The sequence below is a fragment of the Pinus tabuliformis genome, chromosome J, assembly GCF_031772625.1.
Source record: "Pinus tabuliformis cultivar Carrire ecotype Pingquan chromosome J, CPIR1, whole genome shotgun sequence".
Lineage (NCBI taxonomy): Eukaryota > Viridiplantae > Streptophyta > Pinopsida > Pinales > Pinaceae > Pinus > Pinus tabuliformis.
The window spans coordinates 994,851,628-994,866,417 of NC_142295.1; positions in this window are offsets into that span (position 1 = coordinate 994,851,628).

Below are 14,790 nucleotides of genomic sequence, written 5' to 3' on the forward strand. Positions count from 1 at the left end.
ACTGAAAACCCTTCAATGGGTTCCCCATTAAGCTTCTCTAACTCAACTACTCCTGCCTCTATGATCCGAATTTAAACAAGGACACAAAAAATTACAGAGATAACCATAAATACAGAGATGCAGTAGAAATAATACTTCATTTCAATAATGTAAAATACTGAAATATGCCTACAAACAGAAATGGAAATAAACTAGCTTGAGCATTGGTAGCTTATCTCTAAGAAGAGATGTGGCAGTTACATGCCTCTGAATTGTGTTACAATGAGGCTCGAAGGCCTATTTACTGTTGAGAAACAATGGAAAACCCTAAACATCCAAAAACCTAACTCTAGGAGATGAAACGCCAAACTATGGGCCCTGTTTGGGTAAATTGGTACATCAACTTCCTGGGGTCGTAACTTTGGCATACGATCTCCGTTTGACACGTACAATACCTAGTTAGAAATATCTATCCGAGGACTACAACTTTTGAGTGAGAAACATCAGTCCATGACCTATTATTCTCCCTCGTTCCCCAAAAAACGTCATTTAGGGCCTCAAATGGCTCCGGAAGTTCAGGACTCGAAAAACTGCCAAAAATAGTAAATTATTCTACAATAAAGGAAACTGAAAAAATGAAAGAGACAATTGTGGGGGTCCAAGTGGAATAGGTGGTTTGCCACCAAAATCCACTTGGATCACTCTATCACACCCCAAATCATATAAGGACCTAGCCAATGCATCTGAAGTTTCCCTGGATGATTTAGAAATTTACTATCTGTTGACGGTACTGGACCCGCCAACATGTCAGGGGATCTCCTCGATAAGAAGTCCCAATTAGAACTCAGACCATTTGGTGTAGGAGTCCCAGAAGTGGGTCATACGGTAATGCCTTGACCGCGATTTCACACAGAGGCCAGTAAGATGTACCTGTTGGTAGCAAGGGTGTGACAACTGTAGTGAGTCAAGGAAGGTGCATGAGAGGTTCTAACACACTAAGGGTGAGGTGGGTGTGCCCCTTGGAAACCTGTAATAGTACATGGCTTGGAAGGGAACACACGAGCGAAGATGCATTAGAACATGGAAGGCAAGTTAGCAAGAAATCCAAAGTGATGGTTAAACCAACACATTTAAGAAATATTCATACATACTTATACAGATGCGTAAGCAAACAAATACATATGTCATTTAGAGTAAACAAGATAGCTGGAATACAATACAACATATGAATGAAACATGCTCGCTCTGTTATATTAAGAAGTGTAAGTTCTAGTCTTACAATACATCCATGTCCAACCATTAGTTCTAATAGTGGAACGTTACAGCCACAACCACATACTCCTATAAAGAGATATACTAGCTCTGCACAGTGGAGAAGCCAAAGCGCATTACAATACTATCCAAGCTTTATCTAAGATACTCTTATCGAAGCTTGGCTGACCAAAAGCCTTTACAATGAGTTATGAGGGACTATTTATAGCAAAGGGTGGGTGGCCCTTGACATTCCCCTTTGTGATAGTTCATCTACCCTCATGACTCTTCATCTACTCTATGGCTGTTACATCCAACTATCGACACTTGAACTTACACTTGACAAGACGTTACATTACAATGCACATGTACCCATGTGAGACAAAATGGCTTGAGCAAGCCATGCAAGAAATCACTATGACTTAGACAACTGTGGGAAGTCCAACTCTTCAACATCCTTGCGATGATCGACAGTAGCGAACTGATGCCAAGATCGGTAGTCCGCGATGGTGTCTGTGTACTCCAAGGTGACATCTTTATGGAACCTGACTCTTGCCTTCATAGAATCCAAGTACACTGCTTAGAGTCCTCTGTCCAAACGTCTGATAGCATGCGCATCATTGTCTTCAACATGGTCGGACCAAAAACATACTTGTGCATGGTGTCTGCACTGATTGACAAGTCTGGGCTAGTGGCTATGCGCATCAACTCGTCAAAGTATGAGTCAAGCTCTAGTCGGACCTATGCCTTTGTCTTCGCCTGGGTGAGAGTCCCAATAGATGGGATTGCATGTGCGTGCACCAAAACATCCATACTCTTGAATACACGTGCATGGGAATCCTATAGACTAGTGATGAGCTGCGGGAGCTCTTCATAGTTTCAGATCTGATTTCGGATGCACGACTTCAGCTCAACCACTCTAGGATTCATCATCTTAGGCAAGTGAAGCGGGGCTCCCTTGTATCTCATCGTCCATGTTTGCATGTAATAAAAAACAATATGCATGTTTGATAAGATACGTGCTCTTCTAGCACATCGTTGCTGCCATCCGTTGAGATGGATGACTGCCTTATGCATGGTACCAAACTTGGAATATAATGCCTGCATGACTGTCTCAAGGACAATAATTAATCCAGTATTTCCTTCTTCAATTCTACGTGGGTGGATTTTGCAACCAATTCTCCTCCCTGATTAGCTGTCTGTAGTTCCTTCGCCATTCACTTGTTCTCAGCTATCAGAAAGAGAACACTTGAGCTAGGGGCTTTGGCCAATGCTATTGGATGTTTGCATATGTCAGGCACGATCACTCATTCCTCAAACTGCGCAGGAGATGTGTGATCATACAGAGTTGAAAATTTGTGAGATTGCACAACTCTATGTTGAGACTCGTCGAATGATATTTTGTGCATCTCTCCTTCCGGCTGATCTTCAAGGATCTTAGTGTCTCCTTGGTCGCTTGGGACTTGCTCATCTTCTGGATGTAGTGAAGCTGGTGGGTTGATCTCTTTTTGGTGAGGCATGAGGTCAATGTCTTGCTCTAACTCCTACTGCTCCATATTCATATCTATTTGTTCAAGTGCTCGCTCTATCTCCTAAGCGAAGTCCTGATCCTGCGATGGTTCACCCTGTTTTCCTGATGCTAGCTATTCTGATGAGTCCACTACCTATAAGAGCGTTGTTTCATCCATCTACATGAGTTGCATCCCCTGCTGTACATGTTCTTGTTGTGATTCCTTCTCCTATCTACATAGCTCCTGTTCCTTTCAGAGGTTCTCCTTCAACTCATGCAACTCCTTCTCTATTTCCTCCATTCTCCATTTCTCTCTCTACCTTTGTGCATTTCTCTTGTCGCATTGTTGCCTCTTTGCCTCTATAGCCATAGCTTCTTTCTCCACAAGTGGATATGCTTGGAACTTGCAACTTTTCTCTTCCTCCATGCAATCGACAATCTTCATCTTTCCCTTGTCGCACACTGGTATGTTTACTTCTTCTGCTGCTGTTGATTCTGGTGCTCTCCGGGATGGTGCTTCACGTTGCTTTGCTAACTATTCCATAGCGAATTTGACCGGTTCATTGAGTCTGGAGGAGTTGTAACAATATCTCCATGGGTTCTTCTCCACCCAATGACATGCCCCATGGATCTAGTTGAACTATACTCTCGCGCAGTGATATTTCACAAGACAATGCGGGTCATACGAATTGTAACTTCAGAGGTCAAATGGATACTTCTTCATCTGTTCTACTTCAACATCCGTATGCTTGAAACTCTAAATCTCATATAACCCAATGTGCAGTGGAAGAGCGGGCCAAGGTTCCTTCTTCTTCCAGTGTAGCCTAGCTATCAATCCTGCCGAGATGTGATATGCTACTTCCTACATGACAAGTATGTCCAAGGAAAACTTCGGTAGAACATGCGGAGGATTCTCCGTGCTGTACATCCATATGAAGGTGCCAAACGATGAGGCATACCAATCAGCTATGTCTATTAGTGCCTCCATTGTTGCCTTTGACATGCAGGGTGGATCCTATTCAAATATCATCTTGTAAACCGGGGTGACAAAATGATCAGACAACCGTGTGATAACTCCTCTGAAGTTGCATTCGGAAAACATCTTATAATAAGTGTTCACAACAGTCTCCGCCAGTGTCCATGCCCACTTCAAACCCGGGAACTCCTGTCGGGCACAGATTGCATCCAAGATGTAGGTGGACATGTAGATCTTTGCTTGCATACCTTTGGGTGGTTGTCGAGCCCTTGCTACCTATTCCTTTAGCTGATGAGCCAACATGCCGGACTAGTTGCATGCTTTTCCTTCTCTGGCTAGTTGGTCCAACACAATCACCCAACTCTGTGGGAAGGTTTCCGTGCTTTCTTGGCCATACAGTCGACATACAAAGATGACCAAGTATTGATATGCCTTTTGTAGTATCTTCGTATCGTAGACCTGGTTGGGTGTCATCCTGAATCTAGCTAGCTCCTTCACCCAGTCCTTCAAATGTCTCTGGAGTTGGCATTACTGCTGGGTATGTTGAAGGGTGTCTCCATAATGATCACGGGCTCCAATATCTGATACATATCATCATAGTATTGTGATGTGAAGGTATCAATCTCCATCCTGCTAACACTGCTCAATGTCATCATCTCAGGATCAGTGTGCAAGATGATCCAATGTATCATGTCTGCACATGGGAATGCAGGATATCTGCATGCAATCCAGTACAAGCCAGACTTGTGAATGTTCACATATATTTGGTGGTCTTTGAGGTCTTCCCCAAATGTGCCTGCAAATGCATCATTGACCTCTTGCCATTTCAGCTTGATGTCCTTGTCTACAATCAACTTGGTATCTTCATAGATCGGTAGACTTGCAGACACTCGCTCAACTGCTACTCTAGTTGCACTTCCATTAGTGTCCTTTGATCCCGCTCTCTTGGAGGCCATTGATCCTGAACTGCTAAGAGACGAAAAAACACCTGCTAGATCTAGAGACAAAGCGACATGCATGGCAAGAAACCTGTCAGTAAAAACCAAAGCAAACTTGAGGAACGACATAACACATACTTGGGGATTGACTGGTAAGGATTGCACAATTTCTTCTGGGAGGTTGGCTGACTGGCTACCAGAATTGTGAAAAAGGCAATTTGGGCTATCTGGGTAGGTTGGCTAGCTACTTTATTTGCACAATGTGCAATCTAGGCTGGACTTTTGGCTGTTGGAATTGCACAATGCGTAATTTTAGCTGGTAGTGGTTGCAGGCCTAGTGATTGCGTTGCATAATTTTCTGGTTCAACAGTCACTGCACCTCAGAATTGTGCAATGCAAGACTGGAGGATAGCTCCTTGGCAGAAATGTGCATTTCCTGAGAGGAAGACAAAGCATTCCCTCTTAGGATTGCACAATACTGTCTTGGTGAGGGAGGATCCAGGCCAAGGCTGGCCAAACCCGTAGACGGGCAACTGAAAGAAAATGTGATAGTGAATGCATAGCAATACTCATTGTAAGTAGGAGTGAATTATCATGCATGAAAACAATCAATGAAAGATTCAAAAAATGGGGCAGCATGCATGTGGGTGAAGAGAGTCATCGAATCAGTGACCATTCGTGCAAAATGGTTTCATGCATGTGATAGCAGTGAGATGCTAATGAAAATTGAAACAATGCTAGTACAAGATAGTATGCATGTAAACGACAGTAAGCGTTCACAAAAATCAAGCAAACAAACTCACTCAAGTGAAAACACAAAAAGCGACAGAAATGTTGCAAAAGATAAGTTAAGACTACTTACCCGTGAATAATTGAGTTGGATGTGTCAAAGAGTCCTAGATGTGTTGTGCGATATCAAAGCTCCAAGATAGATGTGAAGAAATGAGATCTGATGCATTGAATAAATAAGTTTGAAGCTCATGATGTGCATGCCACAAATCTAGGAAAAAGCGACACCTCGAGGAAAGATTCTAAAACGATCTTTGCATGTAACCTCTAGTTGCTAAAAATAGATCCCTAAAATCTAGGGATTCTTTTTGCATGTTTCTTTTTCAATTTAAGGAAAAAGAAACCCATGCATGCAAGTTAGGTTTTCTTGGTCCCAAGTGGAACCGGTCAACTCAACTGCACATGCAATAGTCTGCTTAGTTGGGAGGAAAAAATGCCAATTTCTGGGAGGGAGATGGGTTGGTTGCCCAGAATATTTGTGCAATTTCTAGGCAGAGTAGCTGACTGCTGCCCAGGATTACACAATTCCTGGGTTGAGCAGCCCTGTGTTGAGCATTGGAAAAGGTATGTATTTACAATTTATTTCTTTATCTTTTCCTTTGAATCATAACTCATTTACATTCTAAGATGGTAATATGTTAAAGAATTATGATAGAATTAAGGAGATTTGTGATTGATACAAAGTAACTAATTATTGTCTTTTTCTATATAGAAAGTGAAGAAAATGGAAAATCACTATTCAGGAGGAAAAGACAAAGAAGAAGCAACTGTTATCCCTTCGACGGGAAGCCGTATCCAGACGAGGAGATCAAGATCAGAGCGCATGGTCTAGGAAAAGGAAGAGAAAACGTGGCATCAGCGCAAGAAGACAAAACGATAGTTGGAGATCAAAGATATCGCGAATCCATCAGGATCCTTTGATCCCGAGGGATCGTTGTTTCAAGGCTTATCGGCACTCTTGATACTTTCGCCTGGCCATTATAAAAAAGGACAACATTGGTAGCCCAGGGGGCGAATATTATTGTCAATTTGTAGAACTTATTGTTGTAATCTTAACTTTTATCATCGACTCTCTTTGAAGAGCAATAGCTGTAACTCTGCCATTTATGATTAATATATAACTCAGTTGCTGTTCCATTATCTGATTCTGGAGTAAACGCAGCAGTGCTTCCCTGGTGGCTAAGGGCCCGGCCCTAGTGGATCCACTTGCTTCTTGTATCATTACTTTACAATTACAGTCGTGTGTGGTTTGATTTCCTTTGCATTTCTTTAATTTGCTTTATTTAGTAATCTTTTGTTCCTGAACATTTCATTGAATTTCTCTGTATATCGAAATCATAATTGGATAGCGAGATTATTATTCACAACTTGAAATGTTATGCTGTTCATTCTGAAACAATATTGCATTGTCTAATTCGGATTCTGTTGTTCATTTACATATTAATATTGCTGTTCATTTACAGTTGTGATTGCTGTTCATTTAACTGCCGTTCAATTACAGATGCAATTGCCGTTCCTTTATATCTGTGGCTAATGTCCATTATGCTAGAATAAGATTACTGATTCAATTACCCTATATTTACTGTGTGGTTACACTTAATTCAATTTGTTGTTCCTTTCTTAGATTGCTATTCAATTCCTTTCTTAGTTAAAATTGCTGTTCAATTCCTTTATTAGTTGAAGGTTGCTATTCAATACATTTCAGTTAAGATTTCTGCTCAATTCAACCCTGTAGATTAAGCTTTGTTGTTCAACCTTTTCAATAAATTTAGTTGTTGTTATTTTTCTGTTAGTTGAATTGTTATTTCCAGAATTTGCTTTGGTGTGGATAGAAAGATCTACAACTGTAACAAACATTGACTACTACAGTCTAAGTTCTCAGATTGAAGATCTTGTCTGTGATTGATTTTCATTTACATCAGTTTACAAGGGAAAGAGTTATCATTACTGCATCCTTGACTGATGATTGTTGTAGTTTCTTGAGTGAATGATTTAATTACAAAGCATTTAAGTTTCTTGCCATTACAATTAGATTTTGTTTCCAGCATTCATTTACTTTTGCAAGCACTATTCTGCAAACATTACTCTTGAACAAGTGATTGCCTTAGACTGAGTACACTCTTGAGATAAAAAATTGTACCTAGATTGATAATTAATGTAGGGTAAATAGGGGTTAAAAGACACCTTTTTATCACTCAACATTTTGGCGCCATTGCCAGGGAGAGTGTAGCCATTTGTTTCTTTTGAAAAGAGAGTAGTGTAAGTACTTGCTAGGAGAGAGTTGGGTTTTAAAAACGGAAGGTAAGAACCTATGTACGAAGCATGTAACAACCCTGCTCCCCTGCCTGCTTTCCTGCAGATTTGTTGATTATTTTGGGTAGAAATAAGTATTTGATTTGTGTGCATGACTAAGCAGAAAAAGCCTAAAAAGAATCCAAAACCACTACCCAAGCCTGATAAAGCTAAGGGACCGGTGACCCTTGGCTGATCGACCTTTATAGACGATATCCTTAAAAAAGAAAAATCTCAGCCATCAGTAGGCCCTAGAAAAGCTGCTTCTAGACAACCTACTAGTTCCCTTTGAGCCACAGAATCACCATCTGTAGCCTTTGCTGAGGTGCACAACCAAACAGAGGAGCAAGATTTTCAAGAAATTGAGAATTCTAGCCTAAAATCGTTACAAGGAGGGAACCTTAGTAATCTCTGCAAAGGAGGAGGAGAAATAGGGGAAACCAAAGAACCAAGATCTCCTCTTGGAATAGTTCAGCCACTGAGCAACCCAGATAAGGGAAGTGCTTTCAAAATCATCCAAAATAAAGCGGAAGAACCTGAAGAGCGAAGATCCCCCCAGACATTAGTTCAATAAGGAACTCTCATCATCCCAGACAAAGGAAGTGCTGTTAAGGCCATTCCTACTCCTTCTAACTAGCCTAGGACTACACCTCTAGAGATCCCAGAAGGATATTGGCACATATTTGACCAAATGGCCTAGAACCAGCAAATACCTCAAATCTCCACACTACAATATCCCATCGTAGATACTACAGTTAATGCACCTATCAAGGTCATTCCTCTCCAACATATTCCTACATTCCATGGCCTAACATCAGAAGATCCAGATGCATTTTTGTTTGAATTCGATGTATTGTGCTGAGGGTATGACTATACCACTGATCCCCAAAAGCTAAAATTATTTCCCTCCACATTAAAAGGAGAAGCTTTATGATGGTTTATGGGGTTAGGTGGAGGTGTTATAAATGACTAGGATCAGATGAAAGGTGTTTTTCTAAAGAAATATCAGGATTATTGTAGGTCTACAGAATTAAAGGATGAAATATTTTAGATGGTAACCAGAGCTAATGAGACACTAGAAGAGTATGTTGAACGTTTTTCAGTATAATCTTCAGAGATCTCCTTATGCATCATTACCCTTACCTGACAATGTATTAAAAGCGACATTAATTAAAGGGATGGAGGAACAATCGGTTGAAACACTAAATATTATGGGAAAATGTGACATCTATCAAGAAAATTTTGCTAACATTATTGATTTTTGCATCAGGAGTTCACGAGTCAGTACAACGCTAAAACCAGCGGAACGTGACATGCTCACAAGGGACAACAAGATCTCTGGTGGAGGAGTAACCCACGCAGAAATCAGGAATTTACTGGAGAATTTCAAAACTGATATATTGGGGACTCTGACAACAAAGCTCGATATTATGCAAGCTAAACAGAAACAAGCAGAAGCAGAGCAAAACTTGGCAATATTTTGCCCTAGATACAGAAAGAAACACATCCATGAAGAGTGCCCACTGGATGCAGTTCAGGTCTGCGCTATTTGTACAACAGATCACTCCACAGAGAACTGCCCCTCACTTCTTGATCCGGATTTAAGCAGGAACGCAATAGATTACAGAGATAACCATAAATACAGAGATGCAATAACCATAAAAACAGAGATGCAGCGGAAATAATACTTCATTTCATTAATGGAAAATACTGAAATATGCTTACAAATAGAAATAACCCAGCTAGGGCGATGGTAGCTTATCTATGAGAAGAGATGTGTCGGCTACATGCCTCTGAACTGTTTCGAACTGTGTTTACAATGAGGCTCGAAGGCCTATTTATTATTGAGAAACAATGGAAAACCCTTCACATTCCAAAACCTAACCCTAGAAGATGAAACGCCAAACTGTGGGCCCCGTTTTGGGGTGAGTTGGACAGCCAACTTCCCGGGGTCGCGAATCGGTCGTATTATCTCCGTTTGACGCACATGATAGCCCATTGGAAAGATCTCTCCGAGGACTACGACGGAAAAGACGATTTTTATCAGAGAAATCGCTGGCGGTGGATTTCCCAAAAAACATCGTTTAGGGCCTCAAAACGGCTCCGAAAGTTTAGGACCCGAAAAACTGCTAAAAATAGTAAACTGTGCTATAATTAAGGAAACTGAAAAACTGAAAGAGACATTTGTGGGGGTCCAAATGGGATAGGTGGGTGGCCACCAACATCCACCTGGATCATTCCTCCCCCCTTAGGAAGCAATGGTCCCCATTGCGTTGAGTTCCTCCCTGAGATGAGGAAGCTTCTGCTGAGCTGGGTCTCTGGTGAGCTGTTCTGCAATCTCTGAGGTGTCTAGAAATGGTGGGGAGCATGGTCGGTGACGATCCACATTGAACACTCGGTGCAAGCGAAGGAATGGAGGAATGCTGTGCTTCAAAGCATTGTTGCCCATAGCCTTGTTACTGGTGTAAGAACCATGTCGGAGTGGTCTGAGTTTCTGATGGGTTCTGGTAAGGCGTTCTTTCTGCAGATGTAACCAAACTTTGTTGCCCACCTGAAACTTGTGTGGTACCCCTGTGGGTGAGGAGAAGTTGTTCCTGTGTTCTGTCATGACCGTATCCCTTTGCTGCTGCTGCTGTGTGGAGGAACCCTTTGCGGGGGTCATGGATGTGGCAACGATCTTCCCCTTACTTTGGGAGCGAACCAGACAGAAAATGAATTTCCTAGTCTGGGAGATGAGCTTGCTTCCTTTCTTGGCAGTGATCAAAGAGGTGGCGGTAGGTGGGGCTACCTCCGGTATCCTGTATAATGAATTATCCAAAGAAATAATGACAGCGCGAGGCCTTGACTCATACACAGCATGTCGCCTCCACAAGTATGGCTGGCCTAATAGTACATCGCAAACATCTAGAGGTGTAACATCACACAATACCTCGTCTGTGAAGGGCTTGATGCTGTAGGGAAGGCGGCACTGCTGGCGAACTTTGAGATCTCGTCCTTCGTGAAGCCAACTGATACTGTACGGCTGTGGGTGTGGTGTAGTTGATAGGCCCAACCGCTTCACGACCTCTGCTGAAATGAGGTTCTTTTGGCTGCCACTGTCGACAATGAATTGTAGTGGCGAACCCTTCACCCACATCTGTGAGTGGAAAAGACGTTCCCCCTCCTCTGGATCTTCAGGCTCATTTTTCTGGATCTTGGCAGTAGCAACAGTGGCGCTGGGATCCACATCAATGATCTGCTTCCCTTTTTCATTCCCCTTGTCGGGTTCTGACTCAGAGTCAGAACATGCATCTGATTCGGAAGCCTTCAACTCGGCCACTAGCGACTACTTGGTCCGACACTCACTTTTGTTATGAGTGGGACTCTTGTGGAACTCACACCACTTTCCTGTGTCCTTCCTCGGCTTCGTGGTGGTGTTCTTTTCTTGCGGCTTCGACGAGTTGTCTTGGGTCACCCCGCCTTGGCTTTGTCCTTTGGGCTTTGGATTTGCAGATCCAAAATCTTGCTTCTTCTGTTTGAACTTTTGCTTGATTTTAACAGCGTATCGGTATGCTGTGCCGAGTGAGGAGATGTTCAAGAACTCCATCTCTTCCTGGATGTATCTATGTAGGCAGCCGCGGTATTTGAGTACCAGATGCAGCTCAGAATCTTTGATACCCAACTGTGTGCGAAGGGTATGGAAAATGTTTGTGAACTCTGGCACATCTTGGTCTCGTCCCTGCCGCAGTGTGGTCCATTTGATGTATTTGTCCTCATAGCTTCCGACAGGGTAGTACTGCTCCTTGATGGCATCCCGGAAGTCATTCCAAGTGGGTGCGGCTGAAAACAGTGAGCCTGTACTTTCATCCTTCTGCTCGCAGTATGTTTCCCACCAGTCCTTGACGTGGGGGGCTGCTTTGAGAAGAGCGAAAAAAATATTTTCCCGACTTGAAAATTCATGAACAGAAAAATACCCATCTAGCAGATTTAACCATTTATCTACGGCATCTGCATCTATTTGACCCTCGAATATGGGGATTTCAAAATTAACTTGTACCTTAAACGGTGTGGCGTTTCCAGAGTAGCTGTTGGAAGCCGATGCGTCACCTCTGGGTAGCCGTTGAAGGATCTGCGCAAAGCTATCCATCATCGCGTTCCTTTGCCGCTCGAGGGCTTCTTCGAGCAAGATTCTGATAGGATCTCCTGCCCCCTCATCTTTCTTCTCATCCGCCATGGGAGGTCGTCGAGATTTGCGAGGCTGGTCTTGCAAAAGTTCGACCAATTCAAGCCCTAACTCCTTATATCCCGACCTCGTTGGGGACATGCAAAGAAAAACAGAGAAAAAGCAGACCGCTCTGATACCACTGATCTGGATTTAAGCAGGAACGCAATAGATTACAGAGATAACCATAAATATAGATATGCGATAACCATAAAAACAGAGATGCAGCGGAAATAATACTTCATTTCATTAATGGAAAATACTGAAATATGCTTACAAATAGAAATAACCCAGCTAGGGCGATGGTAGCTTATCTCTGAGAAGAGATGTGTCGGCTACATGCCTCTGAACTGTTTCGAACTGTGTTTACAATGAGGCTCGAAGGCCTATTTATTATTGAGAAACAATGGAAAACCCTTCACATTCCAAAACCTAACCCTAGAAGATGAAACGCCAAATTGTGGGCCCCGTTTTGGGGTGAGTTGGACAGCCAACTTCCCGGGGTCGTGAATCGGTCGTATTATCTCCGTTTGACGCACATGATAGCTCGTTGGAAATATCTCTCCGAGGACTATGACGGCTCCGGAAGTTTAGGACCCGAAAAACTGCTAAAAATAGTAAACTGTGCTATAATTAAGGAAACTGAAAAACTGAAAGAGACATTTGTGGGGGTCCAAATGGGATAGGTGGGTGGCCACCAACATCCATCTGGATCACTTCTGGGTTTGAAAGAAGTATACAAAGAAGCGGAAGAAGAATCAGAACCAGTGCACCTACTCAATCAGCGCCGTCAATGGCAGCCACGACAACCAAGTATGCCCTTCAATCCATCTTCTTCTTTCCAACCTCCGCAATATCATGCTCAACAATATAATACAATGTGGAAAAATCAACCTCCCTTTTCAAACTGGTCACAAAAACCATTTCCTTCATCACCATGGCCAAATCAAACAAGCCAAACTAATTGGCCAAATTTTCCCTACTCTCCACCATATTGGCAAAACAATGCATATCCAACACAATGGTCCCCTCCCACTTTGCAGAGTCAATTCTGGCAGTCAAACTGGCAAAGATCGATGAATCAGCTAGCTAGAACCATTCCTCTCCCTCAACCCACACTGCCAGCGCCATATACACTACAACAAAATCCCCAGTCTAACTTAAGACCGCAACTCCCAACCCAACCCAACCCGAACCCTAATAATAAACCGGTTCAATCTGTTCAAATAATCGAAACACCAGAACTAGAAACCGATGTAAGGGAGTGCAACAACCTTCAATTAAGGTCTAGGCGCATAATAGAAATTGAGGGAGATAAAAATGCTCAAGTTGAAAATCAGTTACTTGTAGAACAACCACTACAAGAAGAGGATGTGGTCAGACAACAAACTCACGACCAAGCAACCATGTCTTCTCCCCCATTCCCAGAACGATTAATCATACCACGCCCTATAGAACATCCTGACTTTGATCTTCTAGGAGAACTAAGAAATTTGTGTATAAAAATCCCACTCCTCCAAGCTATCCAAGATATCCCAATATATGCAAAAACCATCAAAGAGTTATGTATAAGAAAGCCAAAGAGGAGAATAACAACTAACCCAACAGTCCAAGTAGTTGGCACCCTATCAGATTTGCTATCAGTAAGAGAAGCACCTGTCAAATATGAAGACCTAGGGAATCCTATAATGATGGTGCAAATCAATGGATAAACCTTTTCAAATGCCCTAGTTGATTTAGGGGCTGCAATTAATATTTTAACAACCACCACTTGTCAAAAACTTGGCATTACATCAGTGGAACCAACCTCCACCTTATTGGAACTGGCTGACCGATCGGTAGTTAGGCCAAAAGGTACACTACACGATGTAATGGTATCCATATTCCTGGGAATACCCTGCCGACTTTCTGATAATCAACCCCAAAAACCGACTCGATGGACACCCTTTAATCTTAGGTAGACCTTGGCTTGCGACTGCTAATGCTTACATTGGCTACCGACAAGGCAGTATGACTATAACTAGAGGGAGTAATATCAAGAATCTAGCTCTATACCCTCCAGCCCAGCCAAGTTTAACAATAATAAAAAATAACAAACAACCTGTATCATACCTCATAGAAAACATTAGGTCCCCATTAACCATAGAAGATGCCCTCGATTTTAAAGACCAAACAGAGGATGACGTTATTAACAACTTCATTAACCAATCCGAATCCAGATCCCATGTACAATGTCACATGATAGAGGCAGCATTTGACAATGAACTAGAAGAAGATCCCCTCAAAGACACTCATGATCAAATAATACCCACTACCTCTATTTCAAACAGCAAAACTATAGAGATTGAGCTAGGAAAAACCTTGAACATCAACAAAAACCTGACTCCTAAACAAGAAGAAAAGCTGGTCCAACTACTGAGAAAATATAAGGAAGCTTTTGCATGGGATTATCCGGACATGAAGAGAATTGATCCCCAGTTGTGTATGCACCACATTTATACAGAAAAGGATATTAGACCCGTTCACCAACCCCAACGGAGACTCAAACCTCACTTGAAAGATATTGTGAAAGCTGAATTACAAAAACTTTTGGATGTAAACATTATTTATCCAATCTCCGATAGCAAATGGGTCTCTCCACTAGTAGTGGTGCCAAAGAAGAATGGAAAGAGGAGGATTTGTGTAGAATACAGAGAATTAAACAAAGCAACTCAGAAAGACCACTTTCCCCTTCCATTCATTGATCAGGTATTAGACACTAGCAGGAAAGAAATTCTTTTCTTTCTTGGATGGCTTCAGTGGATACAATCATATTCAGATTGCCCCTGAAGACCAGGATAAAACTACTTTTACC